Below are 9,589 nucleotides of genomic sequence, written 5' to 3'. Positions count from 1 at the left end.
TCAGAAAAGAAAAGATCATATAAAGGTTCAAATGAATGTGAGAGCTCAGTAAATGGTAAGGATAGAATCTCAAATGAGGAAGAAAAGAGACTAATCAAGAAATAGTGCTGAGGCAATGAATGAAGAAATTGGTGAACAATCTAAGTTCTATCCAAACATTTAGCTTTCTCACAAATAAATTCCAAATGGATGAGGTTTTTTTACAATTTTTATAATTCTAAAGTCATGGCAAAAGGACTTACATATGTACACATATCTTTGTATTTTATTTTTGAAATACAAACAGAAACATGCTAGACACACTGCCCTGCCTCCACCTTGTTTTCAATTAAAATGGTACACACACACACACACACACACACACACACACACACACATATCTGTATCCCTGAAAGAATGAACAAGCTGTTGATAATTAGCTGTGACTGCTTTTGAGGATGAGTACTGATGGTTTATGAAAGAAATGTCCCATCTGCTTTTTAAATCATTGTTCCATTTACTTACATTGCCCACATGAAAAAATAAGTAAATTATTAAGATAAAAATATTCAAACCAAGTAGATTTTTATGAAATATGTTATGTCTTGCCTTGTATCTCCCCTAAATTTATATGTAAAATTCTAACATCTGGGACCTCAAAATGGGGCTATCTTCAAAGATGGAGTCTTTAAAGAGGTAATTAAAGTGGAATGTGGTCATCAGGCAGAGTGCTAAGCTGATTTGACTGTGGTCCTTACAAGAAGAAAAGATAAGACAGGTGAGAAGCACCAGACAAGCCAGTAAAGGCCAGCGAGGAAACAGCCAACCCCTCCCTAAGAGGAGAGGCCGTGGAAGAAACCATCCCAGCCAGCACCATCTCAGACTGTATCCTCCAGAACTGTGCAGAAAAATAATTCTAATTTTTAAGTGATTCACTGTGTGGAACTTTATTAATACTAGCCTAGCAAGCCAGTATATATTACATATACATAAAACATCTATTATATAGAAAACATCTACTACACATAATGGGTATTATATAATAACTATTATATATAATATGTGTTTGTATATTCAAATTCATATGTACATATGTATGTGTATTTCTATATGCTTCGCATATACATAAAGTAATTAAAACTTAAAAGCTATTCAATAGGGCTCTGTGACTTTCCTTTGCAGTAATTATTGGATATGAACATTTTCTTTACAGTAAGCTTCATGTTAATTTACTTAAATATTAAAGTTCTTTACATTTTAATGAAACTTAAAATGTCGCCTTTTTTTCCTTCTATAAATGCTGGTAAAATTCAATTATCCTCCATTACCTATACAAAACAAATCAAAAAATTATATGACAGCCTCTTACCTTCTTTTATAAAATTAATTGGTAATCTCATATTTATTATGGGAAAGGTTTTCATTAATTATCTTCAGAATTCTTAAATGGAGTAGCAATTAACCTTCATTTTCACTTCTCTTATTAATCTCAACAGCTAATTGCCAAGACTCACATCCCTGATATTTTATGGTGGCACCTCTAAATCTGAGCACTGCAGGCCAGAAAGAGTGGGGGATTCTGACACTGGAGTGGGGGTGGAGGGATGCCTGGTACGCCTTGTTAAGATCTTAAAAAGCAGATATGAGCTATTTTCAAGATACTTTAGTTCTTTTTCATATTCCACCCCCAGCATCATAACCACAATTTAAAATAAGCAACACTTTGTGTCAATCTCATAATATATAGTGAAATCGATCCAAGCAAGAACATTCTCTTATAAAGTGGTGAACCCAGATTAGGAAATTTAGATTTTTGGATTATTTAACTGAAAAATAATTTTAAAAGTAAGATAGAAATTGTCCACATGCTCTCTGTCATTTCTTCCTCTTACTTGACTTTCTCTACACATTATTTTTTCTCTTCCAGGCTCTGAAGTTTGAAGAAGAAGCTACTGTCATTGCTACACACCTGATTCATCCTCTACTGTTTTGCATTCTACCTCTCAAAGTATTAAAAGTTTTCCCGTGTTACTTGGGACATGATCGTTTAATGGATATCAAGTGCAAAAGAATACAATGTAGCTCCTGACGGAACTTGCAATACCAACCCTCACAGCAGCCACAGGAAACCATGATATCTTCAGCATAAAAAACATTTTGTAATGCTGAAGTTGATAAAAAATTTAAATGGCGAGAGAAGGGTAATCCGTGCCATCTAGAAGTTGACAATCTATAATAGAACATCCTGCTACACAATTAGAACATGACACCAGAGTGCAGGCAACTCTTAGTAACATAGAAGCGGAAAAATTCACCACATGAATATCTAAGGCAGAAATGAGGCTCAGCATAGGTCGGGATAAAGTGAGCATACTTCTTATGAGGATTTCCAAAACTCCAGCCCTCAACTACATCCCACACTCTACTCAATAGCAGAATTGAAGACTATCTATTTAGCCTATAACTGTCCTTCTACTAAGGCCCTATTTTACACAGCTAACATTTGCAAGGACAAACCTGAGCTACTGAAAAGACAAGTTTAATTATCAAGATGTACGAGGAACCTTTCTCCAGTGTTGGTGGGATTGTAGAATGGCACAGCCACTGTGAAAATCAGTCTGGAGACTCTTCAAAAAGCTAGGATTAAAAGTCCCATTCAGACTCTCCTGCTTCAAGGTTGTATATGGTTAGATTTTTGGACTTATGTGTAAACATAAGAAGTATATAATTCTTTATGCCTATTTTTAAAAATATATTCTAATTTTTAAATGTTTTTTCATCTTATTCTGTAGGGACTTAAAGTTCAACATATCAATACTTGATGAAAAATACCTATTCCATGTTATGCCTAAGAGTTTTGATATTCAGACAGATAGTGAGGTTAAGCTTAACAGCCTAGGTTGTATGGTAATAACAATAAGCTTGTCTTCTGGATGGTTAACCACCTAAGTTTGCAGACCAAAATTAGAGAAAAAGGAGGGCCACAAGGAAAGCCAACATTTTGGCCCTAGCCTTCCAAGGTCAATTAAGACTCAGGGCATATGAGAACTTGTACTGTAACGTACAAGTGTAAATTTTCTGATCAAGGAGATTATGGGGCCAAGGAGGAAAGTGATCGATGATGTAGAGTGTGCCTAAGGAGAGTCACATGGAGAGAGGACATTCTCTCAGGCTTTCACAGAGAGCACATTGGCCAAGCAATGGCTGTGACTCATCCACATGGCTGAAACTGACAAAGGTTCTCCAATCTGAGGTACAGGATCTCAGGATAAATCCTGAGGGGATATCACTAACCTTATCAGACCCAAAAGCTACAACTCTTGTTGCATAGGTCCTGCTTTACCTTGCTCTTAACCATCCAGCAGAAAAGTATAAAAACAAAGTACAAGAAGTAAAGCCATGCTATTATGTTGAGCTGTAGGGGACTCAGGTCAACAAGTTCTGACCTTGCCAGTCAAGCAGAAGACCCAATACTATTATGGACTACTGAACTCTTTTAGAATATTTTGCTGAGTTTACACGCCTGTAAGATTTAAATGATGGAACTTAACAAAAAAAGGGGTATACAGATGAATGTCCATTTTGTATCTGTGTATTCAAAGTGGTTAGGATAGATAGTTACATTCTCTTAGCGAATAGAGGGATTTGTTTTAATGGTGTTTGTAAATAAGATATCAAGTTCACATCTTGTCCAGCAATTAACGACTAGGAAGAATGTATGCAATGTGTTAATTATTGAAACAGTCCTACCAATTTGGTTTGAAACTGTCTCATTGCTATTTATTTCTCAATAAAATTATAGAAAAAAAAGTCCCATTCAACCCAGCTATTCTTCCTCTGAGTGTTTTTCCAAAACAACTGAAAACATCATATCACAGTGATTATATGTGCAATTGTGTTTACAGTAGAACAATTTATCATAGCCAAATCTTGGAAACAACCAAAATGCCCATCGCTTGAGGGATGGATAAAAAAGATGTGGTATTTTTATACAATGGAGTACCACTCAGCTATAAAGAAAGACAAACTCAAAGCCTTTATAGGTAAGTGGATGCAACTAGAGACTATAATCACAAGTGAAATAAATCAAAACCACATGTGTAAGTATTGTATTGTCTCCACAGTATAAGAACCTGAAAAAATAAATAAAATCTGGAAAAAATACTAGATATAGTACAATGGAAAGAAACTGAATACAAGGAATAAACAGTAACGATGAAGGAAAGGGAAAGGAGATAGGAAAAAAGTAACAAGGAAAATCATACTAGTATATATTCAGGAAGCTGAGATGATTGAAGTACTCATTTGCATTTAGTTTTTTCAAAGTAGCAGTTAATGTTTAAAATTTTCACATTGAATAACTATATATCTACAGTCTGAGCTACTATATCAAGGACAGCAAAGTGAAATACAAAAAAAAATGGTTGACTATTTCCCATCAGAAATGTACCATTTCTAATCTCTTATCAATTTATAGTCTCTCTTTAAAATAAATTTTTAAAAAATAAAAAGTAAAAAAGGAGAAGAAAAAAATTAAAGTTTACTGAAAGTAAGCATTAATGTTTAATTATTTGACCAATTGTACATACCTATATCTGTTAATCTGAACAACAGATTTGGTGATGAAAATATGTAATATAACAATCATTGTTAAATTTTTATTCTTCTTTTGAAACTCTATTCATGAGCACTGTCCTTTATACTTTATTTTCTCTCTCTCTCTCTCTCTCTTTTTTTTTTTTTTTTTTCAGAACTGGGAATTGAACTCAGGCCCTCGCGCTTGCCAGGCAAGCTCTTATTCTACTGAGCCATCTCCCCGGCCCCAATATTTTTGTCTTTGTTTCTGCTATTTGTTTTTACTCTTTAAAATAACATGAAATGAAATTTTTAAAATTATCAAGATGTATTAGTAATGCCTGCAGCCAGGTACTACATAAATGATGGCATTGTGTCTGTCATACTGTTGCAATGCTTTTGATTGTTTGTTACCTAAACAATGACCTAAAGCCAACCATGTGCACAGCACTATTCTAGATCCCTCTGCACATGTACTTGGAATTTTTTCAAGCTTTAAAACTGCAATTCTGACTCATCCACATGGCTGACACTGACAAAGGATCTACAAACTGTGGTACAGGGTTTCAGGATAAATCCGGAGGGGATTTGACTGATCTTATCAGATACAAAAGTTACATTTCTTGGTGTATAGGTCTTGCTTTATCTTGGTCTTAACCATCCAGCAGAAAGGTATAAAAATAAAGAATAAAAAGTAAAGCCATAGTAATATGCTGAACTGTGAAAGGCTCAAGTCAACAACTTCTTACATTGCTAGTCCTACAGATAACCCACTACTATTATGGCCTACTGGACTATATTGGAATATTTTGCTGAACTTATGCACCTACAATATTTAAGTGACAAGGGAATGTCCTTCTCTGACAAAACTTTAAAAAAAGGAGGATACAAATGAACAACCATTTTGTATCTATATATTCAAAATAGGATATATATATACAGCTGCATTCTCTTAATTCAATGAATACAGAGATTCGTTCTAACAGTGTTTGGACAGGATATCAGGTCTGCCTCTTGTACAATGAATAACCACTAAGACAACAAAACGCAAAGTATTAATTATTGAAACTGTGCTAGTAATAGGTTTTGAAACTGTCTCATTGCTATTTGTTTCTCAATAAAATTATTTTTAAAAAGAGAGTGAGAAAATAAAACTGCACTTCTAACTATACCAAGATCTGTTTTCCTCTCTTACTCTCAATGGTTAGAAAGCAGTAATGCAAATAGAAATATCATAAAGTAAGAACAAATAAAATTCACGTTGGTTGAGCTGGGGAGATGGCTCAGTGGAATAAGTGTTTCCCTGGCGAGCGCAAGGGCCTGAGTTGAATCCTTGGTTCAAAAAAAAAAAAAAAAAATTCGTGTTGGTGAGACCCATCTAAAACCACACAATTAATTAAGATTAAATAAAATTTCAAAGTTAGCACCTCAGCCACTACTTTTTAAGTGCTTAAGATACTGACTATCCTACTGGAGAGCATGGTATGAGACTATATCCATCATTTTCAGATTCCAGTTCAAACTGCTACTGGATGATTTTACCAAAGTACTGTATCTTGAATTCTCACCAAGTAAAAGATAAATTAATTCCAGATTTTAATTTGGTATTATATGTGTATAGGGCACGTTATAAGTAGCCTATAATTTAATGTCTATATTTTAATTTCTAAAAATAGTGTTAAAACGAAAGGAAAGAGAGGCAGACCCTGCCCAGCAGTGTGGGAAAGGAGCACAGATAAGAAGATGTTGAACATATAGTCCTTCTTCTACACAAGCCAGGAAGAAAATGAAAAAGGAGAACGAAGATCCTACTGATAGAACCTTCGTGACAAAGCCCAAGATGAGAGTACGTTCCCTTGAAACCAGCAGCTCCTTGGGGCAGTGCTAGCAAACTTTGAGCATTTCCTTTTGATCATTAGGAGGCCCTTAGAGGTTTCTCAGCAATACACTCTTTTTGATTTCTTTTCCTCAAATGTTTAGCAGAAGGAGAAAAGGGTCAAGAAATATCTATTTGTCATTGGCAGCTCTGGCTGAAAAAAAAAAAAAGGATTAACATGTGACTTTAATTTTTATTTCCACCATGGAAAAGCTGATAACATCAGCATTAAGAGAAGGAAGGAGAAGAGCCACAGTTTCATTTTTAAAGCACCAGCTTTGGCCATTCTTTTAAATAATTTGTTTTTATGTTAGTTTGCATTTCCATATTTTTTTCTTTCCATTCTAACTTTGGTAGTCTGGCTTTTCTTCACCTAGCAATTAAAGTCCTTCGGAGAAGCCAAATTATAATAGTAAAACAGATGTTCAGGACCGAGAGAGAGAGAGACAGGAAATTGTGAAGTGGTTTCCTTAGCAATGAAAATTACTGAATGCTTTCAGAAGCCAATTTCTTGGCATCTTCTTTCTCTTCAGTCTGCTTGCTGCCATCTCTCACAACTCCATTCACAAATTTATTTTTTTCCTGGCCTGCGGCACATTTTTGCTATTTTCCATAGGGCATAGTCTAATTTTATCTTTACTTTCTCTTCAAATGCACCATATTTACAATCCTGAATCTTATTTACCTTCATTCAACAGGGCTACTAACTGAGCAGACTGGGCTGAACAGAACCCCCAGGACATCACCAAATCCTAATTCCTGGAATTTATATATAATTGTGTTCTGTTTAGAAACTGGAATTTTGCACATGTGACTAAATTAAAGATGTTGAAATAAGGGGGTTATCCCAGGTTATCTGGGTGTCCCCTTGATGATATCTTAAGTGCTTTTACAAGAAAAGCAGGGTGGGGCTGCTTTTCAAAAATACACAGAGAAAGAGAGGTAAACAGAACAGAGAGATTGAAACGGTGTGCCTGCAAGCTGGCAGTGCAGCATTCCCAGAAAATTGGCAGAGAAAAGAAAAGATCCTTTCTTCCTAGGGCTCCACTACTGTGAGAGAATGCATTCTTAGGCCATCGAGCTTGTAATATTTTAGAAAACTATCACACTGAGAATAATTTAAAACTATCAATTTCCTTACTTTCCCAATAAATATAACACATGTTATCTCAGTCTAGAAAATCCAATGATAAGAAAATGAACCAAGCAAAACTTATTGAAATCTCTTTTGGGTTGGTGGTTACAATGCTAATATAATGTACTACTAATTCTCCAGGCCTGAAATCATCTCACACCTCTACTATAAATAAGCCATTATAGCTCCCACCAGCTGGTTTCCAGCTATTAAAATATTCCCTCTAGTGTAACTCTTGGAACTAGTTATGGCTTCCAAAGCAGGAGGGGAAGAATATTGGCTGTCTTCATTATCTCTGTAGAACTTCTTCTTTGACTAGGAGGGAGTGAAGGCATTTTATGCTACACCTCTGCTTCACAGACCAGCGGTCCTAATTGAGGCAAAGAAATAAAACTGACAACCCAGTCCTACACCTGATGGAGAGGAGAGAGCTCTGTTCTGGGACAGCTGGATGGGCTGTGACAGAGTGGGGGCAGCCATGCCAAAAGCCAGGGACTTCCAGCGGCCAGCTGGCGACTTGTAATGATGTGTTGACCTCTATCTGCAATTGTGATCCTCAAGTATTTCCTAAACATGTGTCCTAAGAGAAAATTAGTCTGCATAGAGGAAAATGAAAAAATGGGATTTTTTTCTTAAAGGTATTCTGTGATTGTTTGGATATAGATCTTCTACAAATAACAGTGTGACAGATTGATGGAGAAAGATGGGACACAGAGTTTTCCTCCACCAGTACAATCTCAAAAGTTGTTCTAGAGAAAGAAGGACCTGAGTGAGACACATAGTACTGGCAGAGGTGTCAAACTTATTTCTTAGGGTCTGGGATATAGCTCAGTGGCACAGAGCCTGCCTGTCAAACTTATTTCTTACCCCACCAGTTTAGGGATTGAGATAAAAACTGGACCCACAGGGAAGAGGGATGGCTCCTGACCTCCCCCCAACATTAATTGACTATATCACTTGAGAGAGGAGCAGCAAGTCAAGGTGAGGAAAAATGAAAAGAGATACTTTTCAAGACCCCTGAGCAGGGTCCTAGGTCTGTACGGTTTTCAAGACCCCCCTCCAGGGCTTTAGCCCTTGTCTCTGCAGATATTCAACAGCAAATAGTAAAACATCGTTATTGCCATCCTTGCTGTAATAACATGCATGGTATTAAATACTATATGGGTATTATTTCATGCAGCTTTTTACAGAAACCATGCCAAGTATAATTCCCCTTACAATCAGTAAGACTGACCTATTTCTATACCAGAAACTAGCTTTATTTAAATTATGCAGTTAGTGGGGAAATCAAATTTTGAACCCAGTGTTGTATAACCCCAAAACTAGTTCAATCATTATACCTCAAACAGCCAGCAAGATAGCGCAGTGGACTAAGTACCTGCTTAGGCAAGCACAAGACCAAGGTTCGATTCCTGGCACCATACCCCCTGCCCAACACATTGAGCTGGCCACTGAGACCAATGTGGTGGTGCACACCTGTAATTCCAGTGCTGGGGAGGCTGAACACAGGACAATCACTGAGTCTAAGCTGCACAGTGAGACACTGTACCAAATACATACATGCATACATATCATTATACCTCACCAAGAGATAACTCATGAAAAGACCATTAAATCATCACATCTTCCATTTTTCAAAGATCAATGGAAGAAGAGAAATTAGCAATGGCCATAGTCTTCCAAATTTATAAGGTGAAAAGCAATTTTTATGAAAACAAGAAAATTTTAATGTTTAAGAATCATCAGGTACCCAGTTAGGAAACTGAAAATTCCTCAACTCTAATTTCTTTCACCAGTCCTTCACCATTTACATATGCATGTGTGTATATGCAAAGCTATATGTATCTCTCCCTTCTACTAGTATAGAAATAAATGGCCCACAAGAGACTGTACCACACAGCAGTCCTGTCTTCGTTGCTGAATGTCATTAACCTTTCTAAGAAACATTAGCCTAGGAAGTAGTGTATATTACATAGTGAGATCACAGGAAATAGTGTATATTACATAGTGAGGTCACAGGAAGT

This window comes from Octodon degus, unplaced genomic scaffold, assembly GCF_000260255.1.
Source record: "Octodon degus isolate 3935 unplaced genomic scaffold, OctDeg1.0 scaffold00024, whole genome shotgun sequence".
In the NCBI taxonomy this organism is placed as follows: domain Eukaryota; kingdom Metazoa; phylum Chordata; class Mammalia; order Rodentia; family Octodontidae; genus Octodon; species Octodon degus.
This window is presented reverse-complemented; position numbering follows the sequence as displayed.